Genomic DNA, 24442 nt, shown 5'->3' with positions numbered 1-24442 from the left:
AACGGCATCGGAGCCAGCTGTGGAAGGCGACGACGAATGCGAGGCATTGGCACAAGCATGAAGGGCAGCATGGGGACGCTGACATGATAAGCGGCATCGGAGCCAGCTGCGGAACACGACGACGACGAACGCGCGTGCGCTCAGTGGCACGAACGCAAGTGTGCCGGAGGCGAGTTTCTGTACCGCATGTCGCGTTTCCCAGGCAATCGGAGGTATGAGTCACTTAAGGTTTTCGCCTTAAAAACCCTTCACATGACAACCTCCCCGTGCCCTCCGTCTACATTGCCCCCTTGTAGGCACATCGGCGCGTTGAATCCCGGAAAATGGCTTCTGCACATGGGTCCAGATGGTTCAAGGCACTGTTCAGATAGCGGCAGCAGCGTCATCCTGTTTAAGGCTAGTGGATTCATTCTCGGTGAAGGACAAAGATGCTCTGTCCTTACTGTGGAAGTGAGCCATCTCTAACATTGTCAGGTAAAGAAATAGCGTTTGAGAAGTGTGTTATCGATATAGTCACGTATTTGTGTATACGTATGCTTGAGAAAGACTGGCCACCCTATATACACAATGCCTCATGAGCTCGAGCGTACCGGAATCTTGCTAACATAATCCTAATCCATAAGAAAGGGGACGCCAAAGACTTGAAAAATGATAGACCGATCAGCTTACTGTCCTTTGCCTACAAAGTATTTACTAAGGTAATCGCAAACAGAATCAGGAACACCTTAGACTTCTGTCAACCAAAGCACCAGGCAGGATTCCGTAAAGGCTACTCAACAATAGATAATATTCACACTATCAATCAGGTGATAGAGAAATGTGCGGAATATAACCAACCCTTATATATAGCTTTTATTGATTACGAGAAAACGTTTGATTCAGTCGAAACCTCAGCAGTCATGGAGGCATTACGGAATCAGGTTGTAGACGAGCCGTATGTAAAAATACTGAAAGATATCTATAGCGGCTCCCCAGTGACCGTAGTCCTCCATAAAGAAAGCAACGAAATCATAATAAAGAAAGGCGTCAGGCAGGGAGATACGATCTCTCCAATGCTATTCACAGCGTGTTTACAGGAGGTATTCAGAGACCTGGATTGGGAAGAATTGGGGATAAAAGTTCATGAAGAATACCTTAGTAACTCGTGATTCGCTGATGATATTGCCTTGCTTAGTAACTCACGGGACGAATTGCAATGCATGCTCACTGACCTGGAGAGGCAAAGCAGAAGAGTGGGTCTAAAAATTAATCTACAGAAAACTAAAGTAATGTCTAACAATGTCGGAAGAGAACAGCAATTTACAATAGGTAGCGAGGCACTGGAAGCGGTAAGGGAATACATCTACTTAGGGCAGGTAGTGACGGCGGATCCGGATCATGAGACCGAAATATTCAGAAGACTAAGAATGGGCTGGGGTGCGTTTGGCAGGCAATCTCAGATCATGAACAGCAGGTTGCCATTATCCCTCAAGAGAAAAGTTTATAATAGCTGTGTCTTACCAGTACTCACCTACGGGGCAGAAACCTGGAGGCTTACGAAAAGGGTTCAACTTAAATTAAGGACGACGCAACGAGCTATGAAAAAAAGACTGATGGGTGTAACGTTAAGGGATAAGAAAAGAGCAGATTGGGTGAGGGAACAAACGCGAGTTAATGACATCTTAGTTGAAATCAAGAAAAAGAAATTGGCATGGGCAGGACATGTAATGAGAAGGGAAGATAACCGATGGTCATTAAGGGTTACGGACTGGATTGCAAAGGAAGGGAAGCGTAGCAGGGGGCGGCAGAAAGTTAGGTGGGCGGATGACATTAAGAAGTTTGCAGCGACAACATGGCCACAATTAGTACATGACCGGGGTAGTTGGAGAAGTATGAGAGAGGCCTTTGCCCTGCAGTGGACGTAACCAGGCTGCTGATGATGATGATGCTTGAGCTGGACGCAGACTATGACTGTCCAGCGTTCTTTCAATGAGGGCAGGTGGCAGTGAGTAGTCAATCTGTAGATGAATGTCCGCTTGTTTGTCCTTGTGTCGGTTGGGCTGTCTCAGTTTACTTTAAAATTGTTAGCAGCTTTTAGTGGTGGCTGTATCACATTGTCACGTTGTCGTGATGGTGAAGAACAAGACAGTACCATAACTTTAAATCGTGAGTCTAACCACCGTATTGAGAAATGTATCTTAGCTGGAAGCCTATGCTAGACGTGATTTAAGTGACGACTGTCGTGAACGCACCGAAGGGAACGCAATGAGTCATCTCGGCACGCTCACGCCAGGCGTCATTTAGATCAAGTGAAACAGGGTCTTCAAGCTAAGAGGCATTTCTGAATACGGGAGTAACTCTTTATAAGTCGAACTTGGCATCAGAAAAAGGTAGCACGAAAAGCACGACGATAGCGACGAGCAAAATCATCGGTCGTAGGGGTCTGTTATACGGAATAAGTGCTTCAGCCATTTATGCATAACTCATCGTACATTGCAGCCTAATCAATGTTGCTCGCGTACGTTCCAGAATGTGAACCGTTATTCGCTTCGCGCACGAGATCTGATTAGACAGGTTTACTTCACTATGAATGGGACGACATCACTGGAGAACGTTCCGATGCATGAAGGCGCATCTTGCATCGAGCGATAACTTTCTAACAGTGATTATCCGGTAAACGAAAAAAAAAGAAAGAAGTTAATGTAACGCGGGTCGATATATTGGTTCTCCGCATGTGCCTCCGCCGTCATCTACGCCCTCCACAATTTTTGAGAAGTCCGGAAGGTCCATTTGACTATCACGGGGTGACAACCCTTTTTGCTATCCCCCATCTCGTACATTATTTATGACTAAGCTCCTACATAGTCACTTCAGACTCGTAGCTCACTGCCAACCTTGAAATACGTCTCACTGCATTTCTTTCGTTATCTGTGTTCAAATAGACGTTGGGGCACGTAGGCGGCGCTGGATGCTCCTTTTCTCTGCTGAGGAATATGGAACGGCTGAGGAACAAGGCAGAAAGTAAATGGGCTGGGAGAGTGTGTGTTCAGGTATCTGTACAGGAAAAACATCGATTCACAGTGGAGGAAAAGAACTAGGAAGCTTACCAGCAAGTATGCGGCCTTCAGGGTGGGCAACACAGCAACAAAGAAGGTCAAGCGGAAAGTCAGAGATGCTGAAATAATCTCATGGGTGGCGGCAATTGAAAAGAAACCTGCCATGAGTAACTACTTAAGAGGAAAAAACGAAATCAGTAAAGAAACCATTTATGATAACTCAGAGGGAAGCTCATTAGTTTTCGAAGCGAGATCGGGATGCCTTAGAACACGCACCTATAAAGCCAGATATAAGAAGGAAGAAGAAGCATGTGCAGGCTGCGGTAAAGCTAGGGAAACGACGGAACATGTTTTATTAGAATGTGAAGACGTCTACCCAGCGGTCGATTTAGGCACCACTGGCATCCTTGAAGCCCTTGGGTTTAGCGGGAGCAGTGGTAAAGCAAACATGTCCACAATAGACATTAGTAAGAGGCGATAGGAGGATTGGTGGAAGAAAAGTAGGAAAACAACAGAAGGCGGAGACGTACAAAAGCACAGTTCGCAATAGGGGATCAGAAAATTTGGGCGTGGTAGTTCATAGTGTTTTTTTTTTCATTGTTTAACCTAGGTAGGACCTTAGGCAGTATAGCAGCAAGAGCTTGGGGGCGCAACCCAGCGCCCCATTCCAAAGGGGACGCTCATAACATCCATCCATCCTCTTAAATGGTAGACTATGACGCAAAGTGATGGACAAGTTTTCGACAACGAATAGGTAAATCTTTTTGCCACTAACTTATAGGACAGAACATGTTTTTTGCCGCAAAGTTAAAACACACACAAAACGAAGACACATAAGAGGCAACAAGGGCGGCACTTCCAACTGATTTAGTTTGGGCTGTGACCCATGAATACACATACACGCATGCGCAGGCGTTTACGAACCTAGGTTATCCAGTGGTCAAACAATCTAGTTTCCGATTTGTAGAGCAAGATAGATGTACCGCTCATGCAACTTGAACCTTTCTTTCATATAGTAAGCTTCCATTAACTCACGTGCTGTTTGATTTCTGATTCTGCCAAGAATATTAATCTCAGAAAAACATGGTTTGCGCAAGCAGGCCTTGCAGTGCGCTGGCAAATGTGCCCCGCCATCTTTCATTAGATTTAGTTCGTGTTCCCTGGCTCGTTCATTTATGCAGCGTCCAGTCTGTCCTATGTAGGACTTGCCGCACTCAAGGGGAATTTCGTACACCACCCCCGTGGCGCATTTCCCATGGGACGCGCCATGTTTCTTTGCCACAGCCTTGCGAACCGGTCTCCTCGCGAGTGGTTCTCGAACAGAGTCGAACCAGTTTGACGGGGGCAGAAAAGGCGATGGGTACGCCATACCGGCCTGCCACCTTCTTGACGCTATGGGAGACGTTATGAACATAAGAAATCACTGCAGGTCTTACGGTCCTGGCACTTTCTTCCTCCCTTGTGGCGCTGGTACCTTTAACCTTCCGTAAAAGGGTTTCGGTGACTGGTATCACCAACGACATCTGTCGACATCAACGACATCGTTGTATATATATTCATCGGTCACAGCCCAAACTAAATCAGTTGAAAGTGCCGCCTGTGTTGTCTTTTATGTGTCGTCCTTTTGTGTGTGTTTTAACAGTGCGGCAAAAAACATGTCTTTAGGAAGCGCCACCTAGGCCGACAAGCAGTTCTGTTGCAACATATTTATAGGACAGAGAAATAGAGGATAATACCGAAGAAACTTGGGAAGGTTAATTAGGTGCTCTCAAAGTAACTGCTCTCATAAATGCTCTCATAAATAAAGAACTCCCATCTATTTTACTTACCTTTTATCAGGATCTGCTGTGACGCGTAATAATGAAGTAAAGTACTTGGGGGTAACGTTTACTGAAAAATTGAGTTGGGAATCCCACGTAGATAACATATGTACAAAAGCATACCGACAACTTGGATTTATCCGACGAAAATTGTCAGCTGCACCAGCGCATGTAAAACTAAACGCCTATATGACGCTAGGAAGACCCATCCTGGAGTACAGCGCCATAGTTTGGAACCCCCATCAGTCTTACCTGAAAACGAAACTTGAAAGAATTCAAAGCCTAGCACTCCGTTTTATTTATTCCCGTTACTCCCGCTACGATAGCGTGACGCTTCTCCGTAAAAGGGCTAGCATCTCGACGTTAGAATGCCGACGACTAACTGCATATATGAAATTTCTTTTCCTGTTATATCATGATCGCATCAACCTAACTAAAGACGTGTACCTAAAGCCACCTCACCACCGCTCCAAAAGAATCAATCACGACTTGTGCATACGGCCATTTGCTGCTAGATGTAATTTATTCAAATTTTCTTTTTTTCCTCGATCCATAGAACTATGGAATAGCCTGCCCCGCGATATTGTGAATGATGTGTCAATTGATGTTTTTGTTGCGAATGTTGAATCTTTCTTTGAAGATGCTTTCGTAAATGTGTTGTAGCCATAGCCTTCTTGATTATGAGTCATGAATTGTATGATTCTACAGCTCTGCACACTTTTTGATTCTATTATTTATATAAGTTATGTATCTTTTCATTCATGTTCTGGAACACCAAATCTGTTGTACCACCTACTGTATATTCCACTCCTGTCAGAGCCTGAGAAAGGCTCACAGTATTATGAAATAAATAATAATAATAAATAATAATTGCTGAATACCCGTTTTCCCCTAACTTTTTTTTTGTTAAACGAAACATGCATAGTTGTTTCTTTCTCGCCCCGATCCCTACAGGTGAACTATACGAGGCACGATGCTTATATTATGTGGAAGTATAGGAAACATGTTGAAGCAACGGTCAATGTTGGGGCGAAGTGAGTGATTTGTGAGGGCTCTCATTTCAACCCGAAAAGAGCAGTGCTCTCTGCCACCCTAGACCAAATGGACAAGCGCCCACTAACGCAAAAGAATATCCTTGGAAATTGGCCTACGCGAACATCACCGCGATCCGCTATGAAGGCGCTGCGGCGTTACTTAAAAGGCACAGGATTTTGTGACAAATTGTGAATGCACACTGTGTGACGTAGGATTGGACGGTGACACTGCGTAACACTAGGAACGCCTTCGCAGACTGTGTGACAGTGCCGACAAAAATAGTTCTGTATCGTGTGTGTGTGTGTGTGTTGACGTAGGATTAGACGGTGACACTGCGTAACACTAAGAACGCCTTCGCAGACTGTGTGACAGTGCCGACAGAAATAGTTCTGTATCGTGTGTGTGTGTGTTTGTTTGTGTGTTTGTGTGTTTGTGCTTGTGTGTCTGTGTGTGTGTGTATTACTGCCTTCGAAAAAAATGCTTAACCAGCTGCTGCAAAGCGTTATACGCGGACGTAGTTTCAAGTGGTGCACTCATGTACGGGCAACTTTTTCAAGTATGTGATTTAATTATGGCAAATATCTTATCGCACCTGCTCGAAATAAACAGCTTCGCTGAAAATTGAGTTGGTATTTTGCAAAGTCACACAAGCCTGCTGTCAATTTTCATTGCATGTGTCCTTCTTCTATGAAGGAATATGGCGTCAAACGATGTATGTGACTTTTACTACTTGAGAAGTGCATATCAGCTTAGAGGAGGCCATCTGCTCGCCTTTGCAAACCCTGCCCCAGCAGCTCAGGGCCTGCGGCGCTGCGCGGCTCAACTCGAGAGCTTGACTTTGGCCGCGGGGACCGCATTTCTTTGGAGGCTGAATGAAAACACGCTTCTGCACTTATATTTAGGTGCACGTAAAAGAACTAAGGTGGTCCAAATTAATCCGGGGTCTCCCACTACGGCACTGCCTCATAATCAGATCGAGGTATTGCAGGTAAACCTCGGAATATTATTACGATATCATGGAGCGATGTTCAAGAGACGAGCCGCCGCGAGAACGACGAAGAAGTTGGTCGGTGCCCTTGGCACGAGCGAGTGTCAGCCTGGCTGCCGGGCTCCAGTGTAAATAGCGTGTAAATAGCATCTTTCGTCTGTGTCTTTCCACACGTAACATTTCTGGTGGAGGTGCGGGGTAAAAGCAATTGTTAAAGCAATGTTAAAGCAATTGTTAAAGCAATGCTTTCCTTCAGAAGAGACAGTACGCATTTGAGCTGGTTGGTTCATGATTACCAGCAGTAAACAGCGCTAAACAACAGGACGAAGAGAGGGACACAGACCACAGCGCTGACTAACAACCAAGTGTATTTATTCTTTGTCAGCATGTATGTACTCTACCGCTATCTCAAAGCACAAGGGAACAAAAATTCAGCATGCGCAGGGGAAATAGGAGGTGGAAGAGATTTTAATGAACAGAAAGGAGGAGAGGTCGGCCTGGAGAGCGTGTATCTAGCCTGCTACTCCTCACTAGGGAAAGGCGAAGTGGTAAATACAGGAAAGGGTAGGTGGCAGGTGATTATGTTAAGGTACAGTGAGCTACTACATACACGTTGTCCAATATGTGGATGTGCGCTGTAGACACAATACACGCAAGAGTAATCTTGTCCACACAAAACGCTATCGCGCAAAGATTTCGCACTGTCTGCACGTCTCATAGGTTCTAGAGACAATCGTCTAAACTTGTCTCAGGTACAAAGTTCAAGAATGACTTTATGGCACGTTGGGCACAGTCAACTCGTCTCCACGCGCCCAAAATCTTTTCTTCCGAAAATGGGCAGGAGTCCGAGCAGTCAACATTAGACTTAAATGTTCTTCGTTTGGCCGCATATTGAGGGAACATGTAAAGTACGTGAGCTATTGTGCCGGGAGTCTGACAGAGCCTACAGTCAGGGTCCCGTGCTTGTCCAATCTTGTGAAGGCATCGGTGAGTGCACGCCGCACCCAGCCGTAATCGATGGATGAGTGCTTCCTGGCCTCTCCGCAACCGAAGTGGAAGCCGGAATCGTAAACCAGCGTCAAGTCTATGGAGGCGCTCTTGTTGATGTTCGGGGTTTTCCCATTGTCGCGCCATAGAGGTTTTGATGGAGTTATGGAGCAAGGCGTTGGTCTCAGCGGGAAAAATGAATTGTTATAATGTTTCCGTCAGTGTGAGCTTTCTTTTTTTTGCTTCCGCGTCAGCCTGTTCATTTCCAGCTATTCCACAATGGCTAGGAATCCACGGCAGCACGATGGTATGTCCGAATTGAGACGCCTCAGCAAGCAAAGACATGGTATTATAAACCAGAGGACTATATGCGGTTCTGTGATTCATATAAGTGTTGATGAGTTGCAGTTCTGGGTTTTGAGTCACAGAACACTGTCCACTTCTCGAGGATTTCTTGCAGGACGCAGCGAATTGCTGCTCGAATTCCGGTCAACTCAGCTGCTGTATACAACGCTCTGTGTCCCATCTTGAAACGGTGTGTGATCCTCATTCCAGGTACCGTGTACGCCACCGCGGAAGAGGTCTGTGTCACAGAACCATCTGCAAAAACATGTTCGGTATATCCAAACATGTAAGCAATGTAGGATAACGCGAAATGCTTGAGCCCAGCAAGCGGCATTTTCGACTTCTTCGTTATTCCGGGGATGAGAGTCTCACCGTTGGCTTTGCCATCGTCCAGACTACAACTTCTGGTATGTCATGCGGTTCGAAGTCCGACGGCATTAAGTCTTGCTGCCACAACACGGCTTCCGAGTAGGCGGTATGCTTGTGATGTTCGTCAGTGGATGATTCCTTTGTCTAGTCAGTAGCCTTAGATGTACTCGCAATGGCTCATATTGCAGATAAACTCGAGCTGGACACGCGCGTGCCTCTGCAGTAGTGCCCCAAGTAGACGCACATCGTAGTAGTCCTAGGCAAATTCTCAGTGCCCGAGCCTGGGCACTTTCTAGTGTGCGTACAGCAGTTGTACTAAGCCGAGAAAGTATAGGTACACTGCAGTGGAGGTAGCGAACAAAAATTGCCTGGTAGAACTGCAGAAGAGATGATTTGTATGGTCCCCACGATTTTCCAGACATATGTCGAATGATTTAGGTAAAGCTGTCCAGCCTGTTTCTTAATGCAGAGATATGCTTCGACCAAGATAAGTCATGGCTGATGATGACTCCGAGAAACTTGTAGTGGGTTACCGAAGGTATAATCTTCCCATGAATCATAAGGGGGTTGCAGGCCATTGACCTCTGTGTAAATGCCGTGGTTACACTTTCTGTCGGTGAGAGCTGCAGTCTGCGACTGTTTAGGTATGTGGAACTTATTTACAGCGCACGCTGCAGCTTCGTTTACACTTGCAAGCGCGTTAAGCTCGTGGTCCATATACAGATGTAGTCAGCGCACACAGAGACCGAGACTGTGCCTGCGAGTTCTTTGACGAGTCGAACGAGAACCACATCAAATAAATTTGGGCTCAGTACACCTCCTTGAGTCACCCCACTGTAGACGGGATGGTTCCTTGTTTCACCGTCTAGAGTTGCCATGAATATCGTTCTCTCTTGAAGATAGCTGGCTATCCACTGATGCATACGGCCACCGATGCCATATTCTGCAATGGTAGATAAAATTGCATCGTGTAGACCATTGTCAAAAGCACCTTTGATATCAAGAAAGACAGCAGCCGTCAATCGACGGCGACGTTTCTGATGTTCAACAGTTGTTACTAGGTCAATAACGCTGTCGATTGACAACTTACCCTTTCGGAAACCTGTCATCGCGTTTGGATATATATTACGCTTCTCCAAAAACCACTCGAAGCGCGTCAAGACCACACGTTCCATGGTTTTTCCTATGCGACTGGCAAGCGCCACAGGTCTGTAGGAAAGCATAGCATGGGGTGGCTTGCCTGGCTTTAATAATGCCATGATCTTGCTTGTCTTCCAGTGTGCAGGCACAGTTCCTGAAGACCAAGACAGATTGTATAAAGCCACGAGCTCTTCAGTCGCTCGAGGGCCTAGATGGCGCCAGGTAGAATAGGTAATGCTATCAGGCCCAGGCTCACTCGAGTGTCTTGAAGAGGAAATCTCTGCACGTAGCTCTTGCAGCGCGAATGGGAGATGGAGACGATCGTCCATTGTTGGAGGAGCGCACCTGAATAGTGAAGCCACCGCTGTTGCAGATCCAGAGAGGTGCATGCAGAAATATTCCGTGAGTTCCTTCTCACTGCGCGTCTAGATGATAGCCAAAGCTCGGAAGGGACGTAGTCGTTGAGGAGAAGCTGGTAGGGCTCGTACAACGTGCCATATAGTGGACAACGGTTTTCTTGGGTACAGGCTGGTGCAAAAGGACCTCCAACGTTGTCTGTCGAGCTTATCTAAGTATCTTTGAACCTTCTTTTGCACACGGCGTGACGTCCTCAAGTCTGGTATCAATTTAGTTCGCCTGTATTTCCTCTCGGCGCGACGTCGGACAGCCCGCAGCTCTTCATATATAACGTTAACGGATGTTCTTTAAGTTGTTGTTTGTATGATGCGTGTTGATGCGTGCATCGCTGTTGTAATGCGCTCTTCCATCTCTTTCGGAGAAATTATACAGTTGAAGGATTCTTCCAGCTTGTTTTGAAAAGCATCCCGGTCAGTGCGTCGCGTATGAGAACTTGGGAATCTTGTAAAGCATCTCATTTGTCAGGGGCAATAAATTGCAATTAATGAGATAGGAAGGCTATCTCCTTCGGAAGGAGAGAACTGGAGGGGAGGCTTACACATGCTTCGCCGCTATTATGAATGTGGAAGGGTTCGGAAATAAGACGTGCGCGGTCATCGCTGTATTTTGACAAATGGGTCACATATTTAAAAGATGGCTTGTAGCCCGATTCATTGCAATGCAGCTATAATTGACCATCTCTAACTTGTTTTTTGAACCTTGTTTGAGTGTTTGCGCATGCGGTCATTGGTGCACCGCCCCGTTTGACCGATATAGAAACGCTTACATGAAATAGAGAAAAGACGGGGAATGCGGGAGATGGAAATTCAAGACGATGAGCAAAACGTGAACAAGGTGAATGCAGGAGCCAACGTTTCGACAATTGGACTTGTCTTCTTCAAGGCGACGTATGCTTTCCTCGCCACAGTATATATAGGTGGGGTTCTTCTAAAGGGGAGAGGGTGTGAGGCGGGAGGATGCGGAAACGAGGGAAAATGTGTTAGCGTGTCGAATTGAGAGTAAAGGAACGCTGTGTACAAGGTCAAAGCCAGGGCACAACCCCACCCCCCACCCCGGTCTGTCAACGCACGCGCGTTAGCCGGCATGTCAAGGGCGTCTGACACGCCGGCTGACAAAAAAAAGAAAAGAAAAGAAAGGAAAGGAAAGGAAAAAAGAAAGAAAGGGGGGGGGGGATACGCCGAGAAGTAAAACTAAGTGTTGTTGCCTATAGCTTGAAGTTTAGCATAGCGAATAGATTCTAAAGCTCCCTTTGAAACGTTTATGCCTATTGGTTGCAATGTCTTGAACTTATGGATAAAGTATGATTCTCTGTATTTTCTTTTTCATTCAGAACGGAAATTTGACTGTAAGATGTAGAGTTTAAGTTCATCAAAGTTATGACCTGGTTGGTTGAAATGCTCGGCGACGGCTTTGGGAAGCTATTTAGCTGTGTCCGCGCGATGTCCGTTTAATCTGACGTTCATTGATTGTCCTGTTTCACCGATATATTGTTTCTTACAGATGGAACATTCAAGCATATAAATCACATCCGAACTTGTACAAGTGAAGCTAGATTTGACTTCATGTGTATAACTATTTGCGGTGCTTTTAATTTTAATGTCACTTTGAAGGTGCCTGCAGGTTTTGCACCTAGGGCGACATTATGCTTTTATTACGGGGGAATGCTGTTGGCTGACTTTTGCGTGCACTAACATGTCTTTAAAGTTCTTGTTTCGGCGATAGGTAAACTTGGGTACATCCGGGAACGCTTTTCGCAGACGCTCGTTACTTGATAATATTGGGTGGTATTTTCTTAGGATGTTGTTTATGTTTGGGAGTGCATTAAAATATTTTGTTATAAAGGCTGGCAGTCTGTCAGATTCTAATGTGGGCTGTCTCTTCGCCAATTCCGACTGTCTCTCCAATCTTGACGCGGCATCATAAGCTCTATCGAGAGCAACTTGGGTATAGTTCCTTTCTGCTAGCGTTGATTTAAGGTCATTTAGGTGGTGGATATAATCGGGGTCTTCGCTGCAGATTCTTCTTATACGTTTCGCTTGTCCGACAAAAATTCCTTGCTTGCAATTTCGCGGGTGATGACTGTTGTAGTCTAAATATTGCTGGCGATCTGTAGGTTCCGGTAAAGTGCCGTTCTCAGTTTTCCGTTTTCTATGTAGACCGTCGTGTCCAGGAAGTTGATCTTGGCTCCTGCATTCACCTTGTTCACGTTTTGCTCATCGTCTTACATGAAATATGAATCCCATAAGCCAAACACTGAACGACAAACCTCTGCCTGTGCTGCTTTTTGCAACTTTCTTTTTGTTCTCGGTCGCCCGATTGACTTGGTGGCACAGGCTACCTAACTTATTTCTGGCAGTGAACAACAACCGAACGCTTGCCCTGCTGACAACCTTTTTGAGCTTTTTATTTATTTATTTATTTATTTATTTCAGTACCTTCAAGGCCCGGAAGGGCGTTAGAGAGGGGGTGGGTACAATGGAAAAATAGGAACAGATGCAGAAGTACACAGTGGATACTTCTATACAAAGATATTGGTGCTATTACAAAAAATAAAACCAAATACAAATATACAGATTGCAAGTTTTTAAACACAAGTAGTGGTGCTATTACATCAGGTAGTCAATAAGTGCTCATTTGAAAGATGACACGTCCACAGCTTAGGCAATGGAAGGGGGAAGGCGGTTCCACTCGCTACAAGTTTTATGCGCAAGATTATGCGCAACCTGGTGCAAATATGGGATGACCGCAACCATTTGTCGTGGGTGATTCTCAGATTGAGAAGCTGCCGATTGTTTTCTTTTAAGGCTTGTTGCGAAGCTTTCAGCGATGCCTGTTAAAAGCGGTAACGGGAAACCTGCAAGCTTCAGCCTGGCTACTCGCAATTCGAAGTTAGCATATACTTGGTGGTCACAAGACCTGATGAGGGCCGCCATCATGCAAGATCTTGCAATACCGAGCTGAACTATCTTTGAGTGCGCAGAGGAAAAGGTAAGAAGGCTCTTATGAGACCAAGGAACACAGCCCCAACAAACATGGTTGCTTGAGAACGAGAACTCCAAGTCTAAGGAACGCAGCTTATTGTCTGACGGATGCTCCGTGGTCAAGTCAAAGGAATCTAAATCTGTGCGGAACACGTCATATATTATAGCAGCAGCAGGCTGCGCGTCAGGAGTGTTAGTATTATAAAAAATTAGAAAGTCATCAACGTGTCGCATCACTTTTACAGTGCTCGTCTGGCTGAGCTTAGTTTGAAGATTGCTGTCATAGCTGGCCAATAAAATGCCGCTTAGAACAGAAGAAATGCATGAACCGATGCACAAACCTTTCTTCTATATAAAAAGCTTATCTTCCATGCTGATGAAAGTGGAAAGCGTGAAAAACCTTAAGAGCTCTAAAAACCTGTCGGCATTGATACCATATGCATTCTGAATCTTAAGAACATCATTTTTGTCAATGCGATGGCCAACTTCGATGCATACATCTTGTCGAGGCAAAGAGTCTTTGATGTCCACAGAAACGGCTCGGACAGCCTTTGGACATTCTTCATGGAGAAAGGTGGAGACAAAACCTGGAATCTTTATGAGGAAGGGGTCATCAATGTCGAGGAGGCACAAAAACTCTTGCAGGAACACTTCCACTTGTCGTTGCCAGGTTCCGAGCTCAGAAACAAGGGCCCGAAAATGGCACAGTTTCTTGTGGGTCTTGGCGCTGAAAAACACAGAAAAAGTGGTTCCTTTGCAGGCCTTTATGGAGCAGGCCAGCTTCGAAAGCGCGGCCGTTTCTAAAATCTGAGCAGCCCTTGTTTTCAGCTTCACAGGAGCCTTGAAGTTGCCTAGAATGGCCGAATCTGCTTTGCTCTTGTACAACCCACCAGTCATCACGACAAACCCACCTTCTTTGTCAGATCGGAGCAGCTTGAGCCCGGCTTCTCGAAGGACGGTCACTGCCGTGCGGAGCCGAACTGTGTTGCCTTTTTTAACCTGCTGGGGCAGGCAGTCCGCACCATCTCTGATACATCTGTCAGCTTCATCTCTTCTTGTTCTACCAGCAGCTGTCCTGACGAGGCTGAGCAGTTCCGTCTTGTCCAGAACAGGATGCTCACAAAATTTAGGACCAAGCTTGAGTAGATCCGCAACATTCTTCGGGATTGAGGCGTCTATGAGTATCGTTACCTCTTGGCCTTGCCCTGAATTCCGGTGTCCTCTCCTAGGTAGTCGAACGACCAAGTTTCTCCACAAGAAGTCGGCTGTCTGAGACGCCAGTCGCAAATCTTGAAGAAACGTCTTCTGAGTCCTGTAGAAATACAACTAGTTCTGGTTCACAACCTGCAAGCAGTCGGTGTAGAAGCGTACCTGTCGAAATGCTTCCTAGTGCAAAATTCGGCCCGTTCTCTTTATGTGGCCCTCTGAAGGCATCAGCCCCCCGAAAAACACGGCGACTTCCGGCGGTAAGTAAGAGTGCTTGAGCGAGTAAGTGTAGAGGGGAGCTCTACAAGTCGCTGGGGCGAGCAAATTGCTGCAAACGACTGAAGAACGGAAACACGAGAAAGGCGCGCACGAAGGAAAAGAGCCCAATGTAGTAGAAATGAACTGCAGCAGAACACGCACTTGGGCTGGTTGGTTCATGATTATGAGCAGTAAACAGCGCTGAACAACGCTGTAGAGTATATATGCGCTGACTGAAAGAATAAAGACACTTGGTTGTTAGTCAGCGCTGTGGTCTGTGTCCCTCTCTTCGTTCTCTTTAGCGCTGTTTACTGATCGTAATGCTTTCCTTGTTTCGCGTTACTTGGTGGGTCGCAGGTGCGCTTCTCGCCGAGTATATTCGCATTCGCTCAAAGAAGAGTAAAAGCGCGTCCGGCGGAGGGATTCGCACCTCGTTCCCCCAGCGCAGCAGCTCGATGCTGTAACCACTAGACCCCAACTGCACGTGCGCTTCTCACCTGCTAACGCCAACTGGATTTCCGAGATGCGCCGCTTCCGCTTGACCACTTCCCCTCACCCCAGTGAGGAGTAGCAGGCTAGACACACGCCCTCCAGGCCGACCTCCCTTCCCTTCTCTTCAATGAAATCTGCTCCTCCTTCTACCGTACAATGGCGCATACCCACAACGGGGATAGGCCAAGAAGCGTTCCGCACGTTGATCATGAAGACGACGACAAAATTGTGCAGATATAACGCACAAGCTGGTATGCTGGAAGCAAAAACTTCGCCAAGCGGTTAATGGAATACTGTGTATTCGCTCCTTTAGTTCCTCCTCCATCCCTGGCGTAACAAAGGAAACAGGCACTCTCGCGCCATGTGCTCTCGCGTGCTATGCAATGTGACAAATCTTATATATTGGCTTGTATTTCTTCAATTATTTTTATTTATTTTAAACATACCAGCCGTTTCTTGATCAGTCCCCAATTGTGGGTATGTGCAATAGGATGGAAACCATAATTGTCACCAGCACGCTGCAATAATCTCAGAGAGCTACTTGATGGCACAATATATATACCGCTCACTTCTTGACCAATAGCCCGTTGTGGGTATGTGTCAGTGCGCCGTCCGCTTTCAGATCGTGCTTCATATCGTGGTTTTTGCACGTAAAAGTCTAGAATCTTTTCACCCTGGCTTGTATATTTCCGCGATGTCTACCTTATGCCTCTGAGAACGTGAGCGCGCCATTTTTTTTATGACCTGTATTTTGCGACCCGACTCTTTCCTCCCAAGAAAATAAATAATGATAAATGAATAAATGTATAAAATAATTATCCGCGCCCAACTTAAAAAAAATTTTGCTCAGCCTGCTAGCAAGTAACTGTATGTCACGTTGGCTACTCGCCGCCACAAAAAAGATGGGACGAAGGCGTACAAACATTTTTCTCCGCACTGCTGCTCGCTGCTTGTAAGATTATTTCGGGCAAAATGCGTTCGACGAGCGTCATTCCAACAAGGTTGACAACGTATTTGTATGGTGTTGGGCTGCTGAGCACGAGGTCGCGGGATCGAATCCCGGCCACGGCGGCCGCATTTCGATGGGGGCGAAATGCGAAAACACCCGTGTACTTAGATTTAGGTGCACGTTAAAGAACCCCAGGTGGTCGAAATTTCCGGAGTCCTCCACTACGGCATGCCTCATAATCAGAAAGTGGTTTTGGCACGTAAAACCCCACAATTTAATTTTTAACGTATTTGTAGGGATCTCTGTCTGCACACACAATGCCGCTCGTAGAGCGAGCGGCGGCCGATCGGAAGAGGTGGCGGCTGAGACGTCAAGCACATAAGAACAATCCTTAGTAGCCAAGATCTTTGTAAAATCCAGTACCAGGAGACCCAAGAGAATACGTGGGTAAGAAGTACGTCTTTTCTTTTCAACGAACGACTCCTGGACAAGATGTAGGGCGAACGCTGAGTGCAATAGAAGAGGAGCTTGCTAATGGAGCGACCTAGCAAACAACCGAGTAAATGGAGCCGGGCGAAGGGGCCGCACCATTAGTTCTCCAACAGCAAGAAACAGTCGGTGCTGCCAGCCTTCTTCCGAGACCCTGGTTAGCAGGGATGATGAGTTCTTATAAGCCTCCGCATTCTGAATGGGCCGATTCCCATTGCTTCATTACCGAGGCAGCGGCACGCGTTCTACTCTGCAGTTAACATCGATTTTCCGATATCGAGCGCGCGCTTGCGTTGCGAGAGGGGGAGCGGGGACTGAAGAAAAAGTTTTTTGTTTCCAAGTGTGTGGCTGGCACCCACAGACAGTGGGCCCCGATATGGGAAGCCGGAGCTGTGTCACCTCGCGCTACACTGGCCCCTCATGCCGCCGCAGCGGTCACCATGAGGGCCTGTTATCGTGGCGTGCCTGGTGGCGCACTTGTACTGCAGTTTCGAGTGCATGGGATCTGTAGCCACATTGTTGTTTATTGAATATGGAAAAGAGGCAAGGGAAAGGGCAAATAGGTATTTGAGGGCTTACTACCACAAACTCGCATATTGAAGCATCAATACCAGAAAGATTTTCAAAAGATAAGAACGAGAACCAAAGATAAATGAAAAGTATATTAACACTACATACCAACACTAACGCATCCTAAAGCGCCTCAATGCCGATCATAGTCACCACAGGAACCGCCACCCAAAGAGCGATCCGGTGTTAACAGAACAGCCATGCGCCTGAGCACATCGGGAGGAATTCGGAACAAATGTTGCATATTTTCTCGCGAATTTATTTGTGCCGGATACCGGAAAATGATGGAGGAAAGTGGCGCCTGCTAACGCGACCCTGGATCATCTTCACTGGTTATCGGTGTGCGAACCTCGACACTAGTGCGGAACGCTCTACATGTATGTAGGCAAGAAAACAGAAGAGCAAGAGAAACGGACAAAGGTTTTGAAGAAACTCGTCCGCCGTCGCTTAAGTTAAACTCGAGAAAAAATTGCGTCGCTATACATTTACTCCCGTTTATCAACCGCGCGCGCCCTTGCAATGCAACGTAGCTTCTCCGAACTTCAGTTGGAAAATAGGGGGAGAGAAAAAAACATTAATTCATAACGAGGTGGCATGATCTTGCTCGTAGGGTGGATCCGTTAGTTCATAGCCCCCTCGGCTCGCGCCTCTCCACGTATACCAGCTGGATCAGCCGTCGCTGCTCCTGCGAGTTTGAGCTGTTAAGCGCTGCCGCTCCCCCCCCCCCCCCCCCACCTCCCCAAATTTAGGGCTACGCCTCTATTTCTTCGCTCTCCGCTCCTTCAGTTGAAATAGCTTCTGTAGAAATAAAACATTTATTTGGGCTAGTTGGTTCATTTCGATAGTGCAGGCTGAGTAGCGCGCAAGGAGCGTCTACCTGGTAGCCGAGTGTCGGGCTGCTCTTTACTCACACGTAGGATATAATGAAGAATTTGCATCCGGATACTAAGTTTCTCTACGTACATTGTCAAGCCGGAACGTTTTTCGCAATTACAGAAAAAGAAAAGCATTTTTGCTTTCCTACTGACTCCTGTTTCCAAGTTTAACGAGCAAGCTTATGGTGAGTAATATTTATTCGTCGTCATTATCAATCGTTGCTTTACCTTTTCGTGCCTTATGTATGTATGAAAGCCGGTATGTTAGGACCCTGCATCTAAAATATCTCGTTCGTCCGATTCTCGACACGTGGAGTTCCACATGGGCGTCCTCGTAACTCGGCCTTTCCAAGCATTGTGTTCATGCGACCCGCTCTCAAAGCATCGTAGAGAGTGACAATACAGACACTGGCGACCAGTGGCACAACCCGGGGGCAACCTGACCGCAGTTCACCGGAGACAGAGCGCGATTCCTCCGACGCCCAGCTCGGCCGGTCGATAGCGCAGTCGGATCCCCGGCGAGTAAGCTTCGGCAGCAGCCCGTGGGGATTTGGGTGGCCTTCTCGGCGCGCTAGACGTACGTGCCGCGGGGTGCCCCCCCCCCCCCCCCCCCCCTTCCCACCCGTCCCCAGAAAAAAGCAGCAGCCGCCCCCTCTCGCGCCAGCCCATGTAATCCGGTTGTTGTTGTCTTCGCAGACTGACCTGCCGAGAGGCAATCCGCGATTTAGCGTTCGCCCTTTGTTCTAATTACGCCGTCAACGGCGCCGGCTGGAAACTTCGCTTGATGCTGCTGCAGTCTGCTGCTCGCTAATTTGTGGATTCGGCGTAAGATCTGCCCTATCGGTGTCGCCTTTATTTTATTTCTTAGCTTGCTCTAGTTGCTGCTGTTGCAGAGTGGTCTCGCATTAGTCGAGCATGTGGAACACTGTAATTCGATTCGATAGCGTATACATTCTCAACGACAGTCATCAGTTACCATTACGGACGCACACCAGCTGCCGGTTAGATGTTTAGCGTACAAGAAGCGCACACGTAGGCTGCGCAATCCGCGTACCAAAAAAAAAAAAAGAAAATAGAATGAAGGAAAACAAAACAGAATTTGCACTTGGCTATTAGTAAACAAAAATTGGACACAAGGTGGAAAGTTGCAAAATATGTGGCACTGGCAACCCCGCATTTGTCCGTCTTCCAACGAGTTTGCAGTTTACATTTGAAAACATAACTATAGAAACAGCTGCGTTAAAAAAAGAGAAAAAATAATTCTTGCTGTTTATTATATCTCACCTTCTGTGTTTTGTAAGCATTAATTGCGTATTAAGTGTGACGCGAATGGTTTATAGGAACAATATAAACAGCTTACGGGAATAACACATAACACTTAATCGCATGTTCTCAACAAACTCGGTTTCTTGAAGATGGTCTGGGATATTCTACACACCTGGCAACCGTAAACTGTAGAAGTAGCAAGCACCCCTGCTTTTCCTTTTCTTTTCTTTTTTTGTTGCATTAGTATAAAGTTCTGCTGACCACGTCTAAATGAAAGGAATTAGTCAAAGGACACCTGCTGTGCGTCTTTCTCTACGGGAACAAACAACGCACTCCGAGTGTTCTTTTGCTGCGTGTTTTCAGTGTGACGAAAGGTATTCTTACTTTTTTGTTGTTGTTAAAAAAGGTGTGCACTTTGACTGTTTCTGATGCAAAATGAAGCACCACAGACATCTGATGCTACAGCGCTACACAACGTACACTGGCAAGATTTTGGCGTTCATTTGTTTTGTGCCCCAAGAACTATTTATTGTGCCGTGCAGAGGGCTAGGGCAGCCATATTCGGCAGTTAAGATACTATGAAATTCTCCTGAACGGCTATAAAAAGGGATTAGTGTGTAATTTCGGAAAGTGATGAACTTTCCTACAGTGATAGCAATGAAACGTAGGCAGGTGACTGGGAATTTACAGGGGTAGGATAGAGGCTGTTGACGCATGAAAGGGTAACCCGAGATGACGGGGTAATGTCTTTCCTCTGTAGTCGACATTAAATAGTAAGACGTGGGCGATGACAACGATGATAATATAGGTGGTGGCGGTGGTGGCGGCGGCGGCGATGGAAACAAAATGATGTCCTCTTCTCCAAAGCTCACTTTAGCTCCCTGGCTTTGGGACTGATGCATACATGCCGGCGCGTCTTTCGTTTTTCGCTGAGACTATATATTACTTGCTTGTAGACGTTGACATCGCAGAGAACATTCACACACCACCGGGTTGGTCGCCCGCGTTTGCAATCCACTTTTGCTCAATGCGTCCGCACGTTGTCCGCCACCTCCACCAGCGTCCACCAGTAATTCAACTTCAGTATTTCTCCGCAAGCTCACGTAATGTTCCTCGACGGTATTTTCTGTGTGAGCACACTATGTCTTCATTAAACGCGCGTCGCCTTTGTGCCACGCCTTGTATTGCAAGGCTGCCGCTGCTTTATCACAGGGAACCGGCGCAACCTTTCCCCCTCGTCTTACCCCAGCCTCGTTCCTTCTTCACTCCGGGGTCATATTACTGAGCGAGCGCGAGCTCGCTCCTTTTCGGGACGGTCCCCAGGGTCGCTATTATTAAGGCACGCTTTTCGCTTTGCCAAGCATACTATACGGTGCCACGCCGCTACTTCCCTTCTTTTGTTGCCCTTCTTTCTCTCTTTTGTTTCTCCCTTTCTACCGTTTCCCACGCTATCCTCTGTGCCCTCCGCGTCCGCCTGTGCCTGACGCAAGGTGATTCCAACGGCCCCCACACGGCAGAAAACGACAGCCCTACAGCGCCCTCTTGTATACTTAACTCACGCGCGCTTCCATCAAGCCTTATTCCTTTCGTAACGCACGTTTGCTCGCTTCATGTAATGCGTATTCTTTGGGACTCTTGTTTAGCTTTCATTTATGCCGTCGCGTGTTTGTGGCGAGAACCGTGTAGAGGCGGTGCTTTCACTTCTCAGTGATTTCGCGCGCGTGCGACGGCGGTGGCTTTTCCGGGTGATGAAATTTAGTCGCGTTTTCGTTGCCTCAGTGGCGCGGCCCATGAGTGCACGCATAAGCAGTGGCACTGCTCGGGAGCAGCAATACCGAGGCCTATTAAAACTGTGCAGCGCTTGTGCGAAGTGGGCGTAGCGTCGGTGAACAAGGCGATGAACGTGCAAAACATTTTGGTGCCTTTATTAAGCTGCATCTGTAGTGTATGCGTTATCTATAAACATCTCATATACTATTTTGCTTCATCGTCCCCGTTATCAGTAATGTCTACACAGCGCAGCTCTCAAGTCCAGGTCATGTGCACAAGCTTGCCGGCCATACGCCTTTTCTTTCTTTTCGCATCAGGCATGCCGTACAGATACCGATGGTGAATAACCTGCGCAGCATTGAGGAAAGATGTAAGGTGACCTGTCTTTAAATAATGTGCAGATTTTGTAAATGTCTGCGCTGGCTATCTACAGACCAGCACGATAGAATAACTCCCTTAGGAGAACGATGCGTAATTCGTCTGTGCTTTATCCCGATAGCCCAGTGCGGGGACTACGGCAAACCGTCAACCGTTAGAACCCGCGAAAGCTCTCTGAATTTGTGCTGCGATTTGTCCGACATCCGCTGAATCTTTCTCGATGCTGCACAGTTTTATTGAGACTGCACAGCTTCGCACCCGCCCTCTCGTCAGCCGTTGTGGCTTCCGCGCAGATGAGGCGTGCAAACGACAACGCGGCTACGTCGTCCATTTAGGCGAGCTGCGGGCTGCGAAGCGACGCTATCATATTTGTATAATTCACTGGCAAAGGGGGCCACCGAGTCTCTCGGGGCTCAATGCGTATGCAAACTGAAGCTTTAACTGGCGCATTGCGTTCCATCAAGCGGCCTCGTCTAGCTTACGGGGATGGAGATAATCACAGCCGTCAAATTCAGGGCGTGCCCTCGGCGCTGGGAAACAGTAGTAGGGAGAAATCTTTCTCAGGGTGCGCGCGCTCAGCCAATGGGCACTGAAGGACAAACACAATATATATATATATATATATATATATATATGTGTGTGTGTGTGTGTGTGTGTAGAGAGAGAGAGAGAAGGAATTGTTTTAATTGTGAAAGCACCGTAATCTAGTGAACGTTCTTACCTCTTGCTTACTACATTCTGGCTAAACTCTGCGGTGTGTAGCTTATTCTGAGGTTCTAACCTTTTCTTTCTTTTCATTAGTGCACGATGTTTCTTACATCCGTATTAGGCATTCGTTTTAGCCTAAGTGACATAAGCATAACTGCTGATTAAGCTTGCAAATGTGGCTAGGCTACGGAAGAACACTGAATGCTTTTACGCTGCTGCCTTAACACGTAGAAAGTTTGAAATATGAATCACTATAGCAAGGCGAATAGGCGGAAGACCGACAAAAATATGCTCACGACACTATCTTATTTACGAACTTTTTCTAACTCCCGCTGTTTTAGCCAACGGGTGTAGAAGCAATAAAACATCGCGAAATTCACCTGCTAGCTCTTCCCTTTAAGCAACACGTAATGAATTTCAAATTGCGTTTCTCGGCCAGAGGTTTCTTATGGCGTGAGCCTAACATTTGGCGCACTATTTCTTCGTACTTGAAAGTATTAGGTCGCGTTGAACGATGTTCCCTTCGAACCCACCAGTGTGGCACGGCGCAGTCAAGCTCTTTGCAGGTGTTAAAAAAACTCTACCAATAAATATTAGTTGGTTATCAAAACACAATACTAGCAGGGAGTTGTTGAAGATTACTTGTTTGCCATTTGCGACGCAGTTTACCATATGCGTCATCTTCAGTGTACTCGTTAGAAGTGATAGTGCTACTGATATGCCTTTTGCTAGCAAATACACTAAAACAAACATTTGCTATAGCTGTTCTGACTAGTTGTACATAGATACTCATTCTTTTGTTTTTTGTGTGTGTGTGCAAAGTACTGTAGAATGCAACGGGGACGAAGCGAACACTGGGTAGGAAGTGGACATCAAGTGACACAGGAGAGTGCAAACTACGAACTCATTTATTGTCAGATCATATCACAGTTTATAAAGCTCACAACGGCGCACTGCGACTGCGTGAACTAGGGTTATAGCAGATCCTCTCAGATCACGTTCTCACATATTTGGTTGTAATTATTGTATCAATGCGTTCTGCGTGTGTATGCATTCCTTGCGTAAGTGATTTCAGCTTTAGTAAGCATGACTGAAGGCGCGCTCACGCAGTTGTCATTTTCTTCTTCTATTTCTAAAGCTTCTTGCGTTCCTCTGGTCATTTTAACCTTTTCTTTAGCGGCGACTGTGGTTTTGCGAAAGAAAGCTGTGCATTTGCACGTTCTACAATGCATGGCCACATTGCTGGATATGGCTATTTGCCCGCATGCATAACGATGGTCTCTAAGCCTGTCATTCTGACAGCGTCCCGTCTGGGCCACGTATATCTTGGTGCATTTAAGAGGAATCTTGTACACCAGATTACTTTCGCTGGCTACGTTTTTTATGCGAAGCATATTACTAGAGCTCAACCCAGCTCCTCAGGCGCGGCGGTGTCGCCTTCAATGACCTTTGACCCCATGCCATACCACGTGACACCGTGACGTCACGACAGAGGAGAAACGGGGCTCCAACTCGCGCCGTCGCTCGCGGCGTCGCCTTCAAGGCTGACCACTTGACACCGTGACGTCACGACAGAGAAGAAACGGGGCTCCAACTCGCGCCGTCGCTCGCGGCGTCGCAGCGGTATATAAGCAGCTGCGCTTGTTTCTAGGTGGCTTTGGCTCAACTCTTGCAAGATGGGCTGGGTGGGAATCGAACCAGGGTCTCCGGAGTGTGAGACGGAAACGCTACCACTGAGCCACGAGTACGATGCTTCAAAGCGGTACAAAAGCGCCTCTAGTGAGTGCGGTGTTGCCTTAGAAACGAGCTGTTTCTAAGGCTCAGGCGTGCGTCGAGTGCTCGGGCGCACATTTCGTTGCCGCGCCGAACGCTGCGTTGCTCGACGCTCACCGCGTCCAATGCGCGGCGCGTAGTCGCTGCGCCATAGCCCATGGTCTTACACCCCTTGGCGGGTCGACGGGAACGCTGTCGCGTTCCACTCTTGAAGGCGAAGCAGAGTAACGCATGAGTTGTTTCTTCGTCTAGGCGAACCAAATATAGCCAAGCAACAGCAGTTCACCAGGCTAAACAGTGGTTCAACAACTAAAATAAAGGCTAGTATGCTTCGCATCCTGGGCTTAACCTTAGCTAAGCCACAGCCATTTTTTTTTTTTGCGCGCGTGTTTTACACTACATGCTGCCTGCGCATTTTCGTTGTCTGAGTTCACTTCTTTTTTTGCACAGCCCCCTTAGCTTGTTCAGTGCTGAAAAGAGCAGTGCTACGTTGTGCCTTTCTGCCACCTTCTTTAGGTGGTGTGAGAGGTTGTGAACGTAAGGGACAATGGATGGATGGAAACAACTTTATAGAAAATCCGGCAAAGTTTG

The 24442-nt window shown here is 47.0% G+C and overlaps 1 protein-coding gene across 1 annotated transcript in view; it reads left to right on the top strand.

Moving 5' to 3' along the window:
• Positions 1-24442, top strand: part of LOC140218598 (CUGBP Elav-like family member 4) — a 233385-nt gene that overhangs the window by 53587 nt on the left and 155356 nt on the right. The window lies entirely within an intron of this gene.

This window comes from Dermacentor andersoni, chromosome 5 (assembly GCF_023375885.2).
Source record: "Dermacentor andersoni chromosome 5, qqDerAnde1_hic_scaffold, whole genome shotgun sequence".
NCBI classification, from domain to species: domain Eukaryota; kingdom Metazoa; phylum Arthropoda; class Arachnida; order Ixodida; family Ixodidae; genus Dermacentor; species Dermacentor andersoni.
Note: the sequence above shows the minus strand (reverse complement) of the source record. Positions and strands in the feature narration are given on the sequence as shown.